The sequence below is a fragment of the Cydia strobilella genome, chromosome 11 (genome assembly GCF_947568885.1).
Source record: "Cydia strobilella chromosome 11, ilCydStro3.1, whole genome shotgun sequence".
Lineage (NCBI taxonomy): Eukaryota > Metazoa > Arthropoda > Insecta > Lepidoptera > Tortricidae > Cydia > Cydia strobilella.
This window is the reverse complement of record NC_086051.1, coordinates 65,313-90,173: the sequence shown is the minus strand read 5'-3', so window position 1 is coordinate 90,173 and position 24,861 is coordinate 65,313. Positions and strand designations below refer to the sequence as shown.

The 24,861-nt window shown below is 38.3% G+C and overlaps 1 protein-coding gene and 1 long non-coding RNA gene across 2 annotated transcripts in view; one reads left to right on the top strand and one right to left on the bottom strand.

The window, feature by feature from the left end:
* The window catches only part of LOC134745416 (uncharacterized), a 217,525-nt gene extending 206,346 nt beyond the window's left edge, over window positions 1–11,179 (top strand). Inside the window, exons 2-3 of the long non-coding RNA XR_010128173.1 lie at window positions 4,431–4,477; window positions 10,969–11,179. This is a non-coding gene — a long non-coding RNA (uncharacterized LOC134745416). The remainder of the gene's footprint in view (window positions 1–4,430; window positions 4,478–10,968) is intronic.
* LOC134745380 (GTP-binding protein Rhes) overlaps window positions 1–24,861 on the bottom strand; it is a 64,802-nt gene that overhangs the window by 31,874 nt on the left and 8,067 nt on the right. The gene's annotated exons all lie outside the window — the stretch shown is intronic.

Sequence of the window (24,861 nt, the reverse complement as noted above, 5' to 3'; positions counted from 1 at the left end):
GATTGCCATCTGACCTTCCAACCCAGAGGGGGAAACTAGGCCTTGTTAGGATTAGTCCGGTTTCCTCACGATGTTTTCCTTCACCGAAAAGCGACTGGTATAAATATCAAATGATATTCCGTACATAAGTTCCGAAAAACTCATTGGTACGAGCCGGGGGTTTGAAACCCGCGACCTCCGGATTGAAAGTCGCACGCTCTTACCGCTAGGCCACCAGCGCATAGTGATACAACAGTAATAATAATAAGACCTGTACTTATGTACTATTTATACCTGTTGAACAAATAAACGATTTTGATTTGATTTGGTTTCTTTGAGTTCGCGGGCAGGACTTTTGGACTCCGTAATGCGCCTTTTAGTTGTTTTTCGGCAACATTGGCGAGGACTTGATTTCCGTTTCACTTGCATTTAGGATGTTTATTCATTTACGACAGGTTTTCAATACATGTAATTTTATTAACAAAACATACATTTCGTGCTTCCGACCTCATTTATTCTTGAACTTGTTAAAAAATGTTGCCCGGGGTTAACCCAGTGTCAATAGTAACCATGGTAACTCCAGGTTTAACTGGTTAACCCTGCGTTGGTGAATGGTGCAAGTGGCCTTTAGTTGCTAATTATACACGCAACCGCAGTTGTTTGCTGTAAACGAAAGTAACTACTAACTTCATCTATTATAGTCTAATAGTACGCGCGGCGACCGTATGATCTACTTCGTCATCTGATACAAGGATAAGCCCCATGGCACATGTTCATAAAAATAATGCTAAGTTTGGAAAAAATAGTAAAAAAATACTACTTCCGGTTACAAAACAGTGAAAATGACATCATCTTATACAAAGTGGAGACTTGTGGCAACATATAGCAATTTATTGTAGACTCGGAAAACACTCGTCTGCCAGCTGGCAGACAAGCAGACGCTGGCAGACGCAATTTTGACCATTTGGGAGCTCCCAAATAGTCGAAATTGCGTCTGCCGGGCATTTAAAGGTATCCTCAATTTAAACAATAACTTCCTTCCAATTCTTTTGTGTGTTTTCCGAACCTACATATCAATTCATATTTGTATCAGATGACGTAAATTCCACTCTTTTTGGTATCTTTAAAGTGTCCGGCAGACGCACTTCCGGCCATACAGGAACTGGAAGACGAGTAGTGTCCGACCGAAACATGTTTTTTTGCCGAAACCGAAACCGAAGGTTCGGCTAAGGTTCTAGTTTCGGCCGAAACCGAAACCGAAACTGTCTTGAAACCATAAAATGTTATACGCATATTAAAAATGTAACACCTGAAAATCATGAAGGTTGTAAAAAATATAACAAAGTTTACTACAGTTACTATATTTTTTATAAATTTTAAGCAAGCATATTTTTCTTAGTTAACATAGGTACTTAACTTATAGGAAGAAAGAAACGTTTTCTTATTCTCCTTAAATCCTTAGGTACTTAAAATATAAATCTGAGTTTTACTTACCTGAGATCTACAATTTACTTTTTGGCTTACTTATATATTATTTAGTTTCGCCATGTTGCAAATTAATTGAAATTTGGTATTACGTAAGTACCTACAACGTTATTATTACGTTACGTTATTACACTTAACATCAACCAACCAAGAGAAATTCTAAAACACGTTTAAGAACGAACAAATGTTTGTACTACTATACTAAATAATGAATATTTCCGTCATTTCTGTACGTAAACTATGGTATAGTATATTATACTTTTATATAAGAAATTCAGTATACTTTTATTTAAAACAAAAACAAACAAAATACTTACCTTAATTCCGGGAACAAGCACACAAAGCGTCACCTCCACTTCACTGAGCCGGTGGCCGGCGGACTCGGGCGCGCTACGCCATATTGCCGGTTGTGCCGAGTCCACCCGAAGTTAGCCGTACGTGACCCGAAGTACGTTTCGAAAGTTTCGGCCCGGCCGAAAGGTTCGACCGTTTTTTGGCCGACACCGAAACTACGGCCGAAACATGATTTTTTAGCCGAAACTGGCCGAAACCGAAACCGAAACCGAATCTTCGGTCGGACACTAAAGACGAGTAGTTTCTGAAGCTACATATAAATTCCTATCTGTTACCACCAGTCTCATTTCTGTATCAGATGCTGTAAATTTCATTTTTGATTGTGTGGTTGTATATCATTTGACGTAGTAGATCATACGGTCGCCGCCCGTACTACAAGTAATTGTTTAATTCCACACGTGGTAGACTGAAAATATACCTTTGCGGGTAACACAATACGTCACCAATTCCATTACAAGCGGACAATGAGGACTTGTTATGCCCCCCACGAGTAGGCATTGTTATTATTTATAGCGTCGGGAGTGGGCAGGTGTTGACGAAACTTCCTAATTCGTTGTCACGAATGTCGCCGGCGCGTGCCTGCCGTGCCGCCCACGACTATCGGTGTTACTTAACAATACAGGTATTGACTTGAAGAACCCGTGGAGAGACAATACAATTTTAAAACCTACTTATTTCTTCCAACAAAATCACTAAGAGAGAGAAAATTAGATTGGGGCAGATAGCATATGTAGGTAGCAATGTGCAAGTTGCAGAATAATCTCAAAATTTTCGCAATATCTGGAAATTTTCATGAGAAAATTTTCATACAAGTTTCCCCTTACAAAGTTCCCGTTCAGATTAGGGATACTACTCAATGTTCTAAAAAACTGTTGATGACTATTTCATTTAGGTAAACATTTACGTCTCTCATTAGTGTCAATATAGCCGGTCAAAAAACTTTGTCAGTGGAAAAAGGCGCGAAATTCTAATTTTCTATGGGACGATTACCCTTCGCGCCTACATTTTTTAAATTTGCCGCTTTTTCCTACTGACGGAAATGGCTTGACAGACTTTATTTCATGTGTCGTAGAAATGGAAATAACCTGTAAGAAACTGTAAGTTATGAGGTCGCACGTATGTATGCGCCTTCTAAACTGACTTCAAAATTTCGTGGAGGTTGATAAATTACGTTACGTTGGCATATTCGAGAATGTAGAAATAAAAAAGATTTGTTTTGTATGTAACATACGAGTATTCCCCGATTTCTCGATTTACGAAGACAGCAAGACCATTGTTCTTGTTTTTATTTGAAAAAGTAATTTGACAGTTTGTTTTTTGTCATCAGGTCGGGATTTGATGAGAGGCGTTTTGGGGAAATTGAGGAAATTATCCAAAAAAATCAACCACACGTATAATTTTTGGGTATTTTTCATAAGAGTTGGTCCTTTTTCAATGTCATTTGTTGGAAAGTCTTTGGCCGTCACCAATTTCAACCGTCTCAAGGTCATCCGAATGGGAGTAACTCTGAACTCAGCTCACATCAGCGCCGTCGCGGCTCCAGCCCCTCGTTAGTGTCGGACCTCTGTCACTTTGAAACAGTTTATCATTCCTATAGCGCACCAAAATCTAGTCGATCACTGAGTACCAGCGTGAACTTGACCTTGCAATCTGCACTAATGGTGGTGGTGATGGTGGTGGTGGTCTCGACAAACGTCACCGGCAATCGCTTGCGACTTTTGTTCGATCACTAGACTTATATTGACCGGGATATATACCGTGATTTGTTTTTGAGCTCCCGATATTTCGACGCAGTTACATGCATCTTGTTCACTGGTGACCACGGTAATCACAATATAAGTCTAGTGAAACTAACCGTGAATCATTCAAAACTCTTTTTGTTCGATCGATTGAATTTACTGCTCCTATTAGCCGGCAATTAAGAAGATCTGTAGATGCCTTAATTGTGCGTTAATGGGGAGCGCTCTTACAAGCCGTATACACATTATCGCTGTGGGTACACAGAGAGCAAAATTCATGTATGCCTCAATAAATGCTTTCCTGTTCATGCTGCAGCGCTTCCCGAGCTGTATTCAATGAACCAGTAGAAGTAAACAATGAGGTGAGAGAGATGGTTTATCAGTAGCGTAGTCGTACTTGATTTATGCCGACAATTATAATAATGCTCACGCTGATTGGTGCATGCGAAATAAAGTAAAAGTGAGATGCGCGCCAATCACCAACACAGTCCTCAAGGTCGTGTCAAAACCAGTTCAAAAGCATAACAAATTGTAAAATTAGAATATACCTTGGCTGCCTGAATGATCGACTCGCGTGCTAGCGATTTATGACATCAGTCTTCCATCAACGGACACAATTGAAACTATTCGATTCATATCAATATCCGAATTCGACAAGATCTGGATTCCCTTTCCCTCCCACATTGAATATTACTTAATCGGAGACTTCGAGATACGGATGGTAACAAGCATTCGGGACGCATAACAGGTTAGATGGGGCCACAGACAAGTGGCTCGCTCGCATCGAATTGCTGACTCTACTTTTTAACCGACTTCAAAAAAGGAGGAGGTTATGAGTTCGACCGTATTTTTTTTGTATGTATGTTACCTCAGGTCTCCGTCATTTCTGAACCGATTTGGATTTTTTTTTTTGTTTGAATGTATATAGTCCCTTGTTGGTCTCGTTTTTGTAAAAACCCAGTTTTGATGAAGGGATTAATTAGGAAACCAGGGAGCTCTTCAAATCTTATAGGCATACACATACCGGTTTTAGTATTTTCATCAACAAACCAAGCACTTTCATCCAAAACAGTACCATTTGATCAAGTGGAACTACTGATGATGACCAGAACGGGACTCTTTAACAACGCATATTTCAAATTTGGCGATTTAAGTCTTCTTCCTTATATTTGTTAAGCATAAGTAAGTTCTGAAGGAACATTTTGTGTTAAGGTTTAGTTCTTATGATGGTTCTATGAGGTCCAACTCTTCAAATCTTGATAGCTCAGATCCAGACCTTGAAACTTACCCGAAGTACAATAATGTTTAGTAACAGTTTGGCCAGACAGATGAGGAAACACTAAAACGGGAAAAATAAAATAAATCTTTAAAAAAAAGTAAGTATTATCTCGTTTTTTATGCGCTAGCAAACTGGGACGTTTGAAGTCGGTGCCAAGCTAAATAGTTACAATACTGGTTCTTTTGTTCTTATCAAACTATACCAGGGCACCGACTTCAAACGTATCAGTTTGCTAGCGCATATAAAACGAGATCATATTTAATTTTTTCCCGTTTGAAGCCGGTTTTACTTTTTTTTTAAAGATTAATTTTCTTTCGTACAGTCAACTAATATCCAGACAATTCTAAGAAACCCAAACAGAACGAGGTTGCGTTGTTTTGTAACAGAGTTCCTGTGGCCATCTCCGGTCTCCATCATCAGATCAGTTCGATAGTATAGGTACCATAATATTGCATGTATGTGAATTTTCAACTCAATCGAATAATGGGAAGTGGGTCTTATTTAGTTTGAAAGATTTAATTACATACTGACGAAAACACGGGACAGGTGAAGCTAACTAAGTATGAGCTTGTAAAAAGGAGTGTTACAAATATTGTTGTTTTGGAATTTAGGACATCTACTCGTACTTAGAATGACATAATATTGTCCTTTGATGTCATATGTACTTACTGAAATTTAAGTACTTGAATTTCACAAACAAACAAATACATCAAAGGAAAATATAATTGATTGACAGCATCGTCGCCCTTTGCAGCAACTATCTTTGTCACGATCACGAGCCATAATTAAGGAGTTAGAATTCCTTGTCACCAAGACAAGTGAAGTTGGAACGTCAGCCAAAAATGAGGCCGAAACAAGCCGGGGCCGTATTCATGCAAGTTTTAATTGGATCCTTTGCGACTCCGAGAACCTTGTTTTAATCGCTTACAGATCGCACGCATCATGCGAACCAAGGGAACTCGCGAATCGTGTAAACTTTACAAACCGATATGTAGTATATTGTGCAATAAGGACGGAAAGAAGGGATTACTAACGAGGGTTTTTTTGGGAAACATATGCGAAGAAAAAATTAAAGTTTGAGCTAATTTTTTTTTGCTATATTTCTCTCGTTTAAACTGCGTGAACTACCACCCTTTATGAGCAAGTGTGATAGATAGATAGATAGATAGATAAATGTTTTATTTGTGCAGCTGCAATTACACACAATATAAATTTACAAACACATCAGAGAAAAAAATACTAATTACTACTTACACTAACAAAGAAATAAAATTATAACGAAAATACCCTAATAAAAAGGAAACAGAAATAGTGTAAAATTATGTACAAACTGTGTGCGTTGCAGCAGGACAAAAAGTCCACGGCTCAGTGATACGCTTCGCTCTTTGGAGCAAAGCACTGATTTTCTGCCGGAACCCAGGTCACAACAGATAATATATATATGATGTACTTACGTAAGCGGAATGAAATGTACTGTGTAAAGTGTGATTATATGTGCAGGTCGTGTGATAATTACTTGATTAAATATTAAGACAGTAGGTAAATGATCCGTGTGTAGTGTACTGTGTGTAAGTCTCCAAGTTGTGTGACATTCTATAGTTGTGTGACATCAGCCCCACCATGTTATATCCTGAAATCTGCAACCAAATAGCCGAATGGAATCCCAGCGATGCTGATGAAAACATTTTAATCTCTACTAACCCTACTAATATTACATATATACTGGTCCCCTGAGACAAGTGTTCGGTAAGTAATCACAACAACGAGACTGATATAATAGCGTCGCGAATTCCCTCCATCACCCCCATGCCGCGAATAAAATACGCTTCTCCATATTGCGCCGGGTTATTTTGTACTGGGACAGTATTCTGAATACGAATTCCAATAGATGTAATATGTATCAAGTCAATCTCTCAATGCATGACGCTTACGCACAGACAGGCAAAGTGTTTAGCACACATCACATCGCTCGCTCACATTTCTCTCTAATAAAAGTCTCTTGCTAATAAAAGAGGTTAAAAAGAGGCTTCCGTTCGTAATATAAATAAAACATACAAACATATATAAGACTGAATTAATTTTGTATCAAGCAGAAACGTCTGCGAACGATACTATTAAGCTTAGAAATAAATTAAAAGTGGAAAAATTCACTGTCATGGGTGGGAGTTGACAAACCTCCCTATATAATGGCTAATATTATGGTGGAAATATTCGCTGCATTGGGTACGGTCTTGGTGGCTCAGATGGTAGAGCACTCTAGTGTTCCAGTGGTCGTGGGTTCAAGCCCCACCCAAGACAGTGAATTTTTCCACTATTAATTTATTTCTAATAATATAAGACTGAATCATGGACCATCAAACAAACAGGTTTTTATTAAATAACTGCCAAATGCATCACGATGTTTATTAATTTTATTTTTATTTAAATCACTTTCATGTGTTTCATTATAAGAGAGCGTATGCTTTCAATATGTACTGGTACTAGAATTATGTGATATTTTTTACATGATTTATATTTATTTTTTATACATTACATGAGTTATGAGTTACCTATGTCTATAATAGACAATTATAAATCTAGTGAAAGTAACCGTGAATCATTCAAAACTGTTAATATCGGAAGAGCCAAGAGGAGGAGCTCTGCTGTAAGTAATTGTCAAATTACTAAACGCAGTTATTTTAAACGTAAGAGACAACGAATAGAAATTATCTCCTCTATTACAGTCTAGTACGCAGTCACTTAGAGTATGGTAGTATCGTCTGGCGACCACATTATGCAACTCATTGTCTTCGGATTGAAAGATTGCAAAAAAGATTTATGTGGCACTTGGCTCGATCGGTAGGTCTTGCTAAAAGATCTTTCTCTTACAAGGATAGGTTAAAACGTTTTAAAATGATATCTCTTGAGAATCGTAGAGATCTACTCGATCTCAAATTTCTCACTAAGCTTATAAGAAATAGTATAGATTGTCCACAACTCCTGAGTAGCTTTCGATTCTCAGTGCCTAGAAGAACACCGCGTTTTGCTATCAAGCCACTGTCTCGCCCCCAGCGCCGAACTGTTTTAGGGTCAAACTCCCCGGTACCACGCTTGAGCATTTTAATAAATAAATATAGTGACAAGTTCGACATTCACTTTGACTCCTTGTCCAAAATTAGAAATTTATTCACTAGTAGTTAGTATATTTAGTTTTAATTCCATATTTAATAATACAACTTAAACAGTCGACATCATGGTTGCGCTTTGCTCCTTATTCTACAATAATAAGGTGTTCAAATGTGTCGGCTTTGTCGTTGACTTTGCTTTTAAATTATTCGCATGTGGTGTTTACCAGTAATTAGTTATACATTTAGCATGTAATTAATGTTTGAATAGATGTAAGCCTCAATGTAATAACTGTCGGTGAACCTTAAAATAAAATAAAAATAAAAATAAATCACACGCATATATGTACGTGCGAAATTAATTACAAGCAGGCTGACGTAAATAGCTCTCACGGAGTTCGGCCGGAAATAGACGGGTATGCCGGATTTAAACTCGCCTCTTTAAGGCTCGTAAACGCCTATTTTTAGGACAATACATTTTAAGACTTTTACAATTGTTTCATACAGCTATTAATAACTTGTGGTTCGATTTACATTCGAGAGGATATTCGAATACTTAAAACAACTTTTGGATTACTAGGAAACAACTTTTAACTTTTGAACAGGACTTTAATAGATTTAATTAAGAAACACCTTGAATTCTGCAAAGCTTCTAAAACTGATGACCAATCTAACGCGGAAAATGGAAGAAGAAAACAAGGAAGGCAGTCCCCACCATCATACAGGAAAATTAAATGCCAAGAAAACAATGAGAGAAAGAGGATTTTCTACATTTACATTTCTTTCTACTGAAGTTGACAGTAAGTATACAATTCAGCCTCACCGTCAGTACCGTCACCACTATATAATAGTCACCACTCATAGGTTTCATTACAAACGTATCAGGCAATGGAAAACTCATTCAAATGTTCGCGTAATAAATCCCAAATTCAAATTGGTTTTTTTATAGCTGTTACGGCTATTATTTATGCGTGTTGGGATATAATAGGTAGGTACCTATAATTCTATGTAAACTCTTTTTTTTTAGCTATTCGAGCTCCAGATGCTACACGTATTTCCGGCACCGTGAGAATAATTTATGAAATCTTTTATCAACTTGAATCTCGATGGCATAAACTTTCTTGAGACAAATGTTCCGAAAGAGGGATAAAAAGCGGCGGAGGCGCTCCACTTAATTGAGGAAATCCAATCTGTCCCCCGGACTTTAGTTCCAACAGAGACTACTCATTAATATAGACTGCCAAACTCTATTCTAACGTAGCATTTCTTATCATTAGGCGCACATTTGACCTCCTTAGATACGGCATAAATTATCAAAAGTAACTTTGCCTGCGGTTTCATCCCGTGGAATTCACTTTGTGTTATCTTTTTAGGGATACCTCAAAAGTAGATTAATAAAATAGCCCTCTTATGTCCATTCATGTGGGGCTTAAGCTTTCTACAAGCCGTCAAGAAAGTCGGCTCAGCAGTCCAGCCGTGAAAAGGTAACAAACAAGTAGATGGATTTACTCTTACCTGTGCTGTACCTAATTTAGGCGCAGCGGAAATGAGTATAGTTTCCTTTGGTGGGTAGACAAACTATTCCTAATTTATTCCAACTTATATTTTAATAAAACTCTAATATTAAAGCAATAATTTTATTTTCCCCCCACTAGCTCGGAAAGTTGTCTTTTATCCTTTAATACAAGCGGGGAAAAACGCGTTTTATCCACTAGTGGGGAAAGTAATTTGACCTTGGATTTAGCGTGTTTAAGTAGCTTGACAGATAACAAAACGTAAAACGCTCATGATAATGGTTCGTTCAATATTCATTATCATTAAATAAATGGTTTGAGAATCTAATAAAAAATACCAAATTTAGCTTTATTTAATGATTTTATTTACCTTAAAATTCCATAAGAAACGTTTGTTTTTTTATAATGATGTTAAATATAATTCTGAACGCACAAGTTGAGTCGATGCAATTTCAAAACGCATCGTTGACATTTCATACGTCAGAAATGTCAACATTGTCGTCATTATCAACAATTTTTTTACTTGAAAACTTTTCTCGCCGACTCGCGTAAAAATACACAACTTCCAGAGTTTTCTGTTATAATATCGTAAAGAAATGAGTGATTCCAGTGATGAAGATGATCTAACGCCGGTGGATGTTGCACTTTCCTCGCTATAGTGAGGTGAAAAGTTTCGTGTTACACACGGGCGCAAATGTATTTTACTTCTCGTGTGTTGAAACACTCGCTAAGCTCAGGATTCTATTTTAGAACCACTCGCTTCGCTCGAGGTTCAAGTATAGAATCCTTTCGCTTGCTCTTGTTTCAGCTCTACACTCGCGGGTAAAATACAACTTTGCACCCTTGTATAACAAATAACTAATCTAAAATACGATGAAAATTACGTTTATAATTTATTCCATATTAAGTAATCTACGGCGACACTAACATTTATCTTAACTATCGAATCCTGTCGTCACGTGCCATTAATAATTTGCTGGTCAGGGTGCCTAGCCAAGGTGATAATTCTTTTGCGCTATAATAACGAAACGAGAAGCGTATATCACTTCGATATTAGTGCGACAGTGATAATTGCGGTTTGTTCGCTACGGAGCGTTAACGATTGGCATGTTGCCCCAAAGCCTGCTTGAGCTTACTGTGGGCTGTGGGGGTTAGTCAATTTGTGTAAGAATGTCCTATAATATTTATTAATTATCATTTTCTCTCCTTCTTAGGTTAGCATTTTTACAAAAAACACAAAACAATATAAAATATATATAAACACATTTAAAAAAACCTAAGTTTTGCGTGTCTTAAAAATTTAAGTATAATCGTTAAAATAGTTAAAATTTGAGCTTCGGGGACCACGGGGATCAGACGTCATATATGAAACCTACACCTACGCCTTTTTTAACCGACTTCAAGATTTCAAAAGGAGGAAGTTCTCAATTCGATTGTTTTTTTTAAATGTTTGTTACTCCATAACTCTGTCATTTCCGGACCGATTTTTAAAATTATTACTTTTTGATTGTAAGTATTTATACATACAGATTGGTCCCGTTTTTATCAAAACGCAGTTCTGATGACGGGATCCATGAGGAATCGAGGGAACTCCTCAAATATTAAAGGCATACATATAGTGATTTTAGTATTTTCATTAACAAATCAAGCATTTACATTTTAAAAGGTGACATTTGAGGAAGTGGAACTGCTGATGATGATCAGAATGGAACTCTTCAACGACACATAGTTGACGTTTAGCGATTTGTTCTCTTCATTATGGACTCAGACCCAAACTTGGACCCGGACTGGGACCCGGACCCGGATCTGGACATGGACCCCGACTCGGACCCGGACCCAGACTGAACTCGGACCCGGACTTGAACCTTGTGGGTTAGGTTAGGTTTGAATTGCAATCCTCCCAGAACCGAACAGTTAGGTTAGGTAGAACTGTGAAACGAAACGAAATGAAAAAACGAAAAAAAAATACTAGAAAAGTGGGTGGTGGTGGTGGGTGGGTGGTGGTTACCTCCTTTTCTATATAATTAGGCAAAAGATGCTTTATCATTTCATTGTCTATTAGAATCTAAGAGTGCACCATCAACAATAATATTTCAACGGCATCCCCCATTGAAATCGGTTTTTTTTTAATTATTGTTTTTCGGAATTTATGGGTTTATTTATTATTTATGGGTTTTATGTGAATATTGTGTTTGGCGAAACGAAAGCTTATTAAAATTTATCACAATTAACCACATCCTTGATAGACGAAGAGCAGAAAAGCTTCCTTTTGATTAGATTAGATATATTTATTCATTAAAGAAAAAGGCACAGTATTATATTGTACTCTATTGTATTATGTGTACCTGATCGGGGCCGCGCGGCGGCGTCAGACACTTCGTTTTCTATGATGGGTGATGATCACTGATCACGTGATACTTTCTATAGAAAACGAAGTGTCGGCCACTTCGGCCCTGACCCGGACGCAGTTCACACAGCCAGCAATTACCTACAATTTATTAAAAATGCCAATAAGTAGATAACAATTTCAAACAAACAACAGAACTGTAAAAGTGCTTAAAATGAGATATCACCCAAGTTACTTAGCCTGATAAATAAAGGCGGCCAAATAAAGTAGCCGTCCCTCTGCGCCCACTCCATATTGCCTAATTGGGCTCTGTTTACTTTCCAACATCTGGGCATTCCGGCCGGCGCCATCTGCCGGCTATTTAATTACTCGGATATTTTAGTGCGAATTAGCATTTTGTTGCAATTAGCTAATGGATTACAGGTAGAGAGTTTACGGTGGAGTTACAATTTATGAGGTTGAGTTATTACGCTTTGTCATAATATAACATTGTTACCTACTCATACAAGACAGGTAACGCTTTAAACAAGCCAACCGCAATTAAAATGGGATTAAGGTGGCTATCATCTTTATACATCTTTATAATAGACGCCAGGATTATGTTTTATTTATGCTCCTAGTCCTAGCACACATTATCCAACCCAACGCGCAACGCCTTAATAAACAAACACATAACTTCACAACAATGTTTTTTAATGGAGAAGGTGAGTTCGTTACTGTTGAAATTTTATTTTCGATACTGTTTAAATCCATAATCAACAAAAATGCAAAATACAATAACATTAAATATAAACTAAAAAAATAAACTGTAGTATAGTATGTAGTATTGCAATACAGCGCGGGAATGCTGCCTGCGTGTAGGGAACCCTGCCCAAGGGTCCCGGCTTAGTGGTAAGTTTTTAATATTTATTTTTAAGTTAGGTTTTATAGTTTTAGTTAGTTTATTTTATTGGTAGTTTTAGTTCCTTTGATAAACTGTAGTATTATAAAATTAAAACGAAAGTTACCTAGAAAAAAAGTAAATTGTAGCAAACTAAGAAGAAATTATAAAAATATACTTACATTTTGTTCCTTAGAGATAAAAATAGAACTCTGTTTAGTACAACATCTGTAAGATATTACGGAAGGATTACAGTCAAGTCAAATTAGGTAAATCAGTTATATAATTAATAATATAACACGCAATTGTGCAGATCCAAATTGTGCCTTTTATGTTTCGTTACACGACATAGCGCAAGCTCTTACAGACTCGCTCGTTTGTAATTTACTTTCTTGAAAAGTGGTTCTAATTCCATCTAAAAATACCACATAACCATCTAAAAAAACCGGACAAGTGCGAGTCGGACTCGCCCACCGAGGGTTCCGTACTATTTAGTATTTGTTGTTGTAGCGGCAACAGAAATACATCATCTGTGAAAATTCAACTTTCTAGCTATCACGGCTCATGAGATGCCTGGTGACAGACGGACAGAAGGACAGTCGGACAGACGGACAGTCGGACAGACGGACAGCGGAGTCTTAGTAATAGGGCCCCGTTTTTTTTTAGCCTAAATTCAAACCTTAGGACCTAATAATTTCGGCACTCTCAAGGGAATAAAAATGTATAGGGAGCCCGTGCCGTGACCTAGAGCTATGAAATTTAGCAAGTAATATCGTCTTACACTACAAGTACACGGAAAAATCTAAAAACTACAAATTTGTTAAAAAATCATAATAATAAAATAAAATAAGTTAAATTTTTACGGAACTCAGTGGACGGTCCGACTCGCACTTGTCCAGTTTTTTATGTGATAGTGATAGTCAGCAAACGAGCAGACGAGCCGATGGAAAGCATAAACCGCAAGCATAGCAAGACATAAGCAACATCGGAGAAGCCACTTATGCGTTGCCGACCCTTGAGAACCCTGAATATACCCGCTTCATGAAGAACCCCATGTCTTAGCGCAAAGGAAATACCTCAGGAGGTAACTCATTACACTCTTAACTTAATGTAAACGTAAATTAATAATGTGATAAAAGCGAAGAGCAAAACAGCTCATGTACAGTCTTAATTTGATCTGTATACGAGTATCTGCACGTTACAAAGTTAGGGACGAAATTGTGTGCAGATACGCGGGCGCTGCACGGTGCACGGTGCACGCTGCAGCGGCGCAATTCGCGCGCTCTACTTTACGGGTAATTACTGAGCACATTACGGAGCTAACCGAACTAAAACCTTGTTTTAAAGGGTATTCTGCATTCTGCTACTTACACAAACAAAAGGAAAAGCAAGTACCTAAAGTTTACTACTAGTGATATAAAAGCTACTTTTTCTACTAGTAAATTAACCTTTGCTTTTGTACATACATATATTTAAAGCATAGAGTAACTTATACTAGAGCGGTACTGTCATAGTAAATTTTGTAACCCCAGTAAATTCACTGCCATCTGTCGACACACTTTAAAACTAAAAATGAAGATTTATAAAAATACGATAAAATGTATTTAAATATGGATAAATGATTTTTTTTATTTGCATTAATTATTTTTATGATTTTGACCCATGTTCTTTCACTGATATGCGTTAAAATGGTTAAATAACAAACGAAACCGTCAACGCCATCTATACGACTGTAGGCCAAAACTAGTAGCGCCCTCTGAACGAGAATCAAATTTTCTTGATTTTCGAGGCACGTTTTTTCCTTAGACTGTATCCATCTATTACGGAGTTATATCTATCTTTGTTTAAAGTAAAAGTAAATAAACAAATCGAAATAAAGCACTATGAGGTTTTGTGTTTTTGAAGTATAGAAAGGAAGCCAAAACTACCTGAGGAAGCACTATCTGTTGGCCAGAGTCCGGTCCCTCAAACATTTAAAACCAGGCGATTCAGCTCAATGGGTTGTTGGTTACTAGGTGACGGGATTATACGTCACGAATACTCATGAATAGCTCAATTATGCATGTTTTATGGTTGCTAATCAAAATGCAGCACGGGAGTCATCTCCTGTCACCGGTGTTCCACGGGGCAACGGGATTCTGCATAAATTAAGAAAATTAAATAAGGAATAGAATTCAATAAGCGAATAAAAGAAGATTATTTTATGATTACATGAATTAATTACATCACTACTCCAATTACGTAACTTTCAGTCAATTGTAATTAAAATATTTTGTTTTTAAAATTGTTGCCTACGTTATGAACTTGGACACGCTGCACTGAACTCGCTGGCAAAATATAGAGAACTAAAATGTATGTAACTCAATGGTTTTTTTTGCGAACTCTATTTCACAAATATTTTCTCTAACTAATAAGGTCACCCTACATAATGATATGGGCAAGTCGTGCGAGTTTCTGTCCCGAGGGAAACCGTCAACCGCCATTCAGTAAAAAGTTAATATGTAGGAACCTACTTCCGTATTCCGTTAAAGTTGACAAGCGGATGTTTTACGAAAGGTATAAACTAGCATTCAAAAAAATTTTTCTGCTCTCCGGCCGGAAAGCATCTCTTTCGGCCCGCTACGCTAAATGTAGTTACCACAGAAAAACACTTCGGCAAGTAAATACGAGTAACAAAGCCTCACATTAGGCGTGATATGAGATGAGACTGAGAATTCAATGCTAATTAATTGTTTCCGTGTATGACCAAGACGAACGAAGCAGGTCACGAACAAAGAAAACCTTAACATCAGTTTGAGAGGTGAAAATGCCATTCACCTTCGAAGTTGCACGGATGTCAGAAAAAGCAACTATGCTTGGTGGATTCCTGCACGTCTGCACATCTCCGCTCATCTCCACCTGAGTGGAAAGAAAGCCTTGTGTATCTCTTATCTTCTATATATATAAACGTAAAAGTCCTGACTGACTGACTGACTCACTTAAATCAACCCTCATTATAACGTTAGTATCCACTAAGAACGGGTTTTTCAAAATTCATCCCCCAAGGGGGTGAAATTGGGGTCCAAAGTTTGTATGGGGTTCAAGTTTTATGTTAAGCTATGAATTCGAACCTTGGGTAAAAGATATATTATTAAAAAGCAAGAAAACTAATTTCAGCGTTTTTAAAAATTCATCCCCCAAGGTGGTGAAAAGGGGGTTGAAAGTTTGTATGGGATCTAACATTTTATTGAGTGCGGGACTGGAATCTTTGTATAAAGGTATATTATTAGCATAGAACAAAAGTAATTTCAGCGATTATAAAAATTCACCCCTTAAAGGGGTTGAAAGTTTGTATAGGGTTCAAATTTTATTTTAAGGTAGGAATTAGAAACTTCGTAAAAAGGTATATCATTAAGAGTAGAAAACTGATTTTAGCGTTTTTGAAAATTCATCCCCCAAAAAACCAAAAAAGGGGGTTGAAAGTTTGTATGGAGATCAAACATTTCTTTGAGTACAGGACTTTACTTTACTTTCTTTAGATAGGCAAAAAATGTTATTTCAACGTTTTTAATCATTTAAGGGCTTAAAAATAAATAAAACAAAATAAAAATCATTTAATTCGGACGATAATACAATCCATATTTTGTTAGTCACAAATATACTTAAATTACTATGTTAGTACCTAAACTAAGATGTTGGGAGGTCCAGTGGCTAATATTTGTACTGTCCCATCTCCCTGCCACGACGGCCAGGAGACTATGGCGGCTGTCGCGCACCCTTCGGAGCGTCGCGGCGCAGCGCTTGCGCAGCGTCGCGTGGAAACCGTCCACATGCGCGTCGGCGAACATGCCCGACGCGCTGCAGAATCGCGGCAGCCGCAACAGTACCCTGAACGCGTCGTTGTAATGTACACCCATGGCATTCATAGAACGCTGCGTGTACCTCGTCCACAGGCTGCAGGCGTACAGCGAAGTACAGTACGCTCGAAAAAGTGTTATTTTAACTTGCGCTGTACACCTGCTGAACCTACGGGCGACCATATTAGCCCTAATAGCTAATGCCCTACGTTCGCGTTCAATGTCCGCGTCGTCACGCAAATCGTCAGTGATCAAGTGCCCAAGATATTTGAATGAATATACCCTCCTCAGCTGCTCGCCATTCAAACGAATGGGTGGGACGTATGATGGGCACTTGCTTCCCGCCTTGAAAACCATGTACTCACTTTTCGCGACATTATATCGTAAGTTATGTTTTTGGGCATAAGACTCGCACTTCTCAATTAGTATTCTTATACCACCGACCGATGGGCTCAGCAGTACCATGTCATCGGCATAACTTATGTTATTAAAGCACACCCTATCTACATGACAACCGACATGAGTACTGCTGAGCTCACCGATCAGGGCATCCATATACAGATTGAACAGCTTGGGGGAGGTCAACCCCCCCTGCCTTACCCCGCACTCGAGTCCGTACTCGTCGGACATCACGTCACCCCAACGCACACTATTCCTCTGGCCAGAGTACCAACACCTAAATTTGCGTGTGAGTTCTCGAGGAAATTGCACTTCGTCAAGTTTTTTCCAAAGTAAATTGTAATTAACGAGATCGAAGGCTTTACTAAGGTCTAAAAAACACGCATATATTATAGGTGTTTTCCTACAGGTATAGTACTCAACAGCCTGCTTCAAACAAATAATAGCACTTTCGGTAGAAGCCGGCACGGAAAAGGTTTTGTTTTAGCTAGGAACATGAAACTTGGTTTTTACCTTGGTTTGGGTATTATATTAAAATAGACGAAAACTGATTGCACCGTGTTTGTAAAGTTTGTATTAATAAAGTTTGCATCGGGAGCGGACACTTTTTTAAATAATGGACTTGAAAATCTAAGTGTTGAGAGGGATTATATCGAGAACAATTTATTTCAGTTAGGAGCTTGAAATTTCGTACTTTGTGAAAGTAAAACATACAAATCCACGCGAACATCTAGAATAACTAAAGAAACCTTTAGTTATTCTAGATGTTCGGGTTATCTATTTACGCTGGTTCACCCGATACGACCCAGCTTGCCTAGTGCTGTGAGCAGACAAAAGGAACAGCAGCAGCAACAAAGGTGATTTGCTTTGTAATGTGAGCACAATCTTGCTCCACACTGCGCTTCGTTTGTTTCCGTGCGCGCCTCTGACATACGACATACGATACGACACAGAAATTGAATTTAGAAAAACGCATTCGCTGTTGGAGGGAAGATAAACTGGTTTACATATGTATTTTGACGAAATATAACGTCCGTATTTTTACTTTACGAACAAAGTTGGGAGAATACTTCGTCTTTTGTTTGGCGTACACCTCACCTCACCTCACTCATAACTTTCAGTTCATTTCGCATGTAACCAGTCAGCATGAGCGATCTTCAAGGTCTCATCAAAACCATTATAAAATTGTTAAATCTAAATCGGGCTCTAAGTATCGTGGTGTTGTATCGTAGTGTGTAGAGTTTCGTACCCGAAGAGTGACAAAGTGAACCTTGTGACTAAGTTTTGCGCTGGCCATATTCTGTCCTACTATCTGTTTTTTTTAAATATATATGCATATATTTTTATGATCTAAGTATGGTGGACGGTTCAAATACGAGTATTTTTATGCCAATGAATAAAAGTGGTCTAATATTACACGCAATTCACAAAATAAACCATTGTAAGGCTAGGTTTACACGGCGTAATTTTTTCCCGTATATACCATATACGGGATTTTGTCGAATACACACACAAAACACACAAACACACAGCAACATTAACACAAAACACACACAAAATCAGGAAAGCCGTCTAGCCGAGTAAACGATTTTGAAAGTTGCCATACTAATTTAGCCGTCACTACGGTATTCGATAAAATCCCGCATACGGTATACGGGAAAAATGAACGCCGTGTGAACCTAGCCTAAAACATTGTGTAGGTCTTTATCGAGTGTGATCGTTTGATTTTGTCGAAACGTGTATCAACAAGGCAAGGCATCGTGCTCGTAAGCACCACATCACATATTGAGCGAGTATCGACCTAGGTTATCGTGTGAAGCGACTGAAGAGAGCATTATTGCCGACACATCGTCACTTGATTTATTCATGCGGTTCTACCGCCATACCACAGTACGAGCTGCTAACTTTTCAGCTTTTACAACAACATTTACGTCTTTGGTATTTAAATATAATTATAATACTTGTATATAAACTAAATCTTATTTATCATCATCTCAGCCGAAAGACGTCCACTGCTGGACACAGGCCTCTCCCAAGGATCTCCACAACGAACGGTAATTAGCTGCTGTTGCGAATGCAACTTATTATTGTAAAAAATATTCCTTATGCAGTAGCTAAACGCAGCCGTCGGGATTGGCTAGTATTCAGAGGCTTTTCTATATCACCAATAGGAGCGCTCCACATATTTTGTATCGCGGCCAATTAGAGGCACCTAAATTTAAACCACCTTTTGTAACTACTGATCAAATGTTGCAAATCACTTTTTCATCAGCCTCCATACAATCAACAACCACTTCTGCATTTAACCGTTTTATCAAAGAACCTTTGTAATCCAGTGCCTGTTACAAGAATATATCAGTTTATCCTGATCCTGTCCTGCTCGGCGCGGCGGCTACAGCTGCCCTCAACGTCCGACCTGCCCGAAACCGTTGTTCCCGCGACTTTAACCAGATCGTCGGTCCATCTAGTCTGGGGCCTTATGTATAATTAGTATTTAAAAAAAAACAATCATACGTTCCGCTAATGGACGCCTACAAGTCCTCTCAAGAGGTGTTGCAAGCACTATGTCGACTCTTTAAAAACCTATAAAGAAACTACTTCTTTTTCGAAGAACCCCATACTAATCCTTCGCCCTCGAAACTAACCGTTACCAATAGTGAGCAAATATGACTTACTCTCCTACAAAATAGGTGCCAAATACTTTTCAGTGTCAGTCGTTGCATATTTACCTGCTTTAAAATTCATACTGCGTTATAAGTAGGGGAGACCAAGGAGAGTTGACACAAATTTTGCTTTTTCGGTCATAACTCTGTTGTATTAGAAGCTAGATTTACGAAGTATCATCTGACAGCAAATTTTATAACCATTTGCCACCCAAAACAGTAACGTCATATTGTACTTGGAAGTATTTAAAAACATTTTTTTTTCTGCATCAATCTGATCTGTTTCAACTTTACACTTTGGGGAAAAAAGCGAAGGTAAGTAGGATAGATGTTTTCACGGACGTCACACTAAATCAATAGGTAGGTATAGTAGGTTAGGTTCGTTAGGTAGCTTCAAATGCCCGAAGGGCAAACCGCCCAGAAATAGGCTCCGTCTAGTTAAGTTGTGAAGGAAATGTTTTTTGAAAAGAAACAGTCCGACGAACTCCAGATTTGATGGACACCCCAGTGTTTTTCATAGTTTTGATTTGCAGTGCCACGCGTGGTAAATTAGACTAATTCGACCAAAATGCGGCGGCAAAATGCACACGGCGCCGTTAATGCCAAAGGGTATTTTACATAATGCCGACTTTTTTGCCGTTGGCAATTTGCAAACCGCTTCGCGTTTGTTGATTGGCGACGCGACGCCGTTTGCAAACGGCGGATTCTTACAAAATGCATCTGCGGCATATACACAATAGGTACAATTTATAATAGCATTTGACTATACTAGGAAAAATAGGTTTCAGACTAAATGTAATTAAAATTAACATACACAGCCGGCAACTACGTTGAATTTTCGTTAATTACATATTCCTGCGATTTTTACAAACTGGTGCTCACACACTGGCTAGTATATATTATAACATTTATAACGTTCTATAACACCGTGTGTGACAGGCACAACTGTCTTGATAGTATTGATAGAATATTATTTAAAAAAAAGATTTAAAAAAATATTGTGTTGTCCAAACGCACAATGTTGTATAACGTTATATATCAGCCAGTGTGGTAGCACCATTAGTCGGGTAACAATAGGTAGACATACTTATATCAGATCGTAAATCTTTTCCTACGTCAGCATAAATTGCTTTAAACGCACATCGCCGAAACAAGCAAAATCGGCTAATTGGCCGCGGGTTTCATTCAAATTAATTAACTAGATGCGAATCCCTCCCATGTATCTAATATACATTGAGACTTATCTCCAGGATATTAGATTCAAATTAGCGCAGATGTAAAAGCGTCAATAGGTAGTCAATACAAAGGTAGTTCCGTTGTTGTAGGGTAGTAGTACGAGTAGGTGCAGGAATGAAACGGTCGGGATTGATACGCGGATTAATTACGTGAACAACAGTTCGATTACACAGTTTATGTGCAGTTGCCGATTAAATTACACTTACCATTGTGTTGCGTTCATTAGTTTTACAGTTAATTGGCTAATTAACTTTTTGTGGGCAGGGCATATTGCACATAATGGGGTTGAAGGTACCAAAGGTACCGCAGTTGCTAACTAAACATATACATACACGACTGCCAAAAACGAGTGTAAGGCTCTCAGACTCCATATTATTTCAATATTACTGCTTATCTTACCTTCAAATATTTTTGTTGTAGCTATGTCGCAGGCATTTTGTACAAACGGCGCCGTCATTTTACAAACGGGAAGCGGTTTGCAAATTGCCTTGTAAAAAGTCGGCATTATGTAAAATACCATACGGCATTAACGCATTAACGCCGCGGCATTTTGGTCGAATTAGTTCTTTAATTTACCACGCGTGATGCTGCACATCAAATCTATGAAAAACGCTGGGGTGTCCATCAAATCTGGAGTTCGTCGGACTGTTTCTTTTCAAAAAACATTTTCTTCAGAACTTAACTAGACGGCGCGGGGCTCCTATTTCTGGCCGGTTTGCCCTTAGGGTATTTGAAGCTACCTAACAAACCTAACCTAACCTACTTACCTACCTACGCTTTTTCCCCAAAGTGTACCTAATGTTTTCACGGACGTCACACTAAATCAAAAGATAGGAAGGTTAGGTTTGTTAGCTAGCTTCAGATGCCCGAAGGGCAAACTTCCTAGGAAGAGGAGCCCCGCGAAGCGGGGCTCCATCTACTTAATTAAGTTGTGGAGGTATCGTTTTTTTAAGCCATGGTCACCCTAACGAAACCCACACCGTTTGACGTCGACGCTATTAAGCCTGCGACAGCTATTTCGCGTAGGATTGCGAGACATGAAGAAACATGTAAACGTACTCCTCATTTCACTAAGATAATATATGTCAACCAAAAGCAGGGTAAATACAGTACATGTGAACATTGAACATACTGTATTTTGTTCTCGAAGATGTAGTAGGTACATTAGGTATGTACCTCGTTTAATTTTACATGGCTGAAAACTGCAAGGTCTCAGTCTTTCGGTTGAATAACGCATATATTTTCATAATTTTAATGTATGTACGTAAAAAAAAAACTTTTATTAGAATTAAAATTTATGAAATAATAAACTTCATTCGTATCTTAGGTAAGTATACGTAAATATGTACACGTTACGTGGTACATGCGTAGCAGTAGCAACCGCAAGTGCCTCATGCACGCCTCATGGCATTTTTATTGGCATGTTTATTATGGTGGCGATTAAATTGGGACATTCTCCGGAATATTCAATTCAATTTATGGGAATACAATGTCTATAAAATTGTGTCTCCCGTGGCCGTAAAGTTGACGATGGAATAAAAACTTCAATCTACTGCCTTCAAAAATTCCAAGGAAAGTAAATAATGAAAACCTTTGTCTAAAACATAAATGTGATATGAGAGCCAAGGGTTTATTTTATTATAAAAACTCTGAGCATAGTTAGGTAGTTTTGAAGTTCAAGTAAATTTGAGCAACATTGTGGTATATAATATAATATATGCCGCGCGGTTTCTAACATGTAAAATATTTAGTTAATAGCTGTTAATTAAACAGCGGTCCACGTTAACCTTTATTATCTAAAAAATTCTGTCCCACGATGATATTCGAGAAAATTAATATTCGTGTGGACAACAAACGAACAATGGCGGTCCACTAATCGCAATTAATCCCAACACAAATAAACCGGTGTTAGTCTGTCTGTGTCGGAGCAAACTTCGCTGTTGGGGCCCGCAGCGCGCAGTGGACCCGCATTAAGGATGACTCACGTTAGACCGGGCCGTGACCGGGCCGGAGCTTCCGGCGCTTCGTTTTCTATGGAAAGCATCACGTGATCATCTGTCATGTCATAGAAAAGTTAGCGCCGGAAGCTCCGGCCCGGACACGGCCCGGTCTAAAGTGAGTCATCCTTTACCGTGACCTTCAAGTCACAGTTTTTACTGACCCTACATCACTTTATACATTATTTTGTATGGCAATAATTTAATGGCATAACTAAGAGTACTTACAAGAAATGCTGGAAAGTTTCTGTCTAAAGTAATATAAACTTTTAATATAATCTAAACTGAGTACTTTAAGATGTTAGATGAGCGAACACATACATATAGAGGCGGACCAAGCTAACTCTGCATGGCATTTGCAGGGACAAACCTCTATGACAATATCACGTTTATAATGACACTCCCTCACTTTGTTCTATTCAAATGTGTGCAAAGTTAGGTTGGTCGGACTCAAAATATATAACAAAATTATTGCGTAGCAGTAATTTATATTACATGGCATGTCAACACAACCATTAAAAACGTTACATGTAAAAAGATGCAAGTCTTTCAACACAGTTCTTCTACTATAAAAAAGTTCTGAGATGTAATGTGAAACCAACGGCGCGATTCGGGAAATGAATTAGAGATTCACTAAATATGAAATACAATACAATACAATACAAATTATTTACTGTTCGAAAGTGAGTAATTGAAATGATGTTTATGCTACATAAAGTGTGTTACAAATAGTATAGATATGTGACGTTTCACGGCATAAGGTAAGGCTCATGGTAGGCTCATGGCGGCTGCCGCATTCATTTGCGGCGCTATGCGACGTAAGCGCCATACAATATTAATTGAAGCGGCGTTAATAATAGTAGTTATTGTACTTTTGGGTCTGCTAGAAGTGCGTGTATCAGTGACAAAACTAAGGAACTCTGCAAGTGTTAATCAATTTAAAAATAGACTAGACAAGCTATGCTAACTGTGCTAAGTGAACTATGATTTAGACGTACCAGCATCAGCTGCCTGTCTAACGAGTGGCGAGTCACCGCCTGCCTCGATAACTTGTGCAAGCAATGTTATGGCAGGTGTCCGGACTTCTTTGTCCAGTCTTTTTTCCAGCCAGACTTAAACCATAGACCAGTACTCTGTCCATATTCTCTACAATAATTTCCAATGCCTGCTGAAACCGGTTCACGGGTATCTATTGATGTACCCGTGAATGGGTTCCAGCAGGCGTTCTACATAACATCAAATCTCTCCAAACGGCCTCTACGTCTTGGATCTATATCCCCACGCACGCCTTATAAATGACCGGGCTCGAAAGACCCGAGAGTTTTAAAACGGAGATACACATAATAATAATAATAACTTTGACATGCAATAATTCTTAAACTACATGTTCAAATTACATGTTATTGACAATATATCTTAATCATGTTATGCGTTATAGGTCACAAAAAAATCTGGGTTCTAGCTTTAGCTATCACAAATGTACAGAACGTTGAAAATGGCCTGAGTGGCTTCGAGAAAAGGGTACGGCCGCGCCTCTTTGTTTTGTTCGACTTGGCGGGGGCACTAATGTGCCCCCAGATAAATCGTATTTGGCGCGCAATAACATAGTTTTATCACCTGCACGTGACGTGACACATACGTTACGTCCACACAGTGGACATTATTATTTATTCTGGACCTCCAACTGATTTATGTATCCGCCGCCAAATTATAGCCACGCGATAATGTGACGTTTGATAATAATTGCGTGAAATTTAGAGCATGTACAGCGTGAACAATAGTAGATTGTGTCACAAGGGAGCACAATGACATATTTACGGCGAGGGCGTACAATTGAATCCTAAACGAAGCGAAGGATTCTATAATATTATCCTGAGCGTAGCGAGGGATTCTAACATAGAATCCTGAGCGTAGTGAGGGATTCAAGTGTTAACGCCCAAGGTGAAAATAATTTTGCTACCATATGCCACATACTGCTTTTCACATCACCTATGAGGAAATTACATACATATTTATTAGGTTTCAAAACATTATTATTTTAAGCAAAGA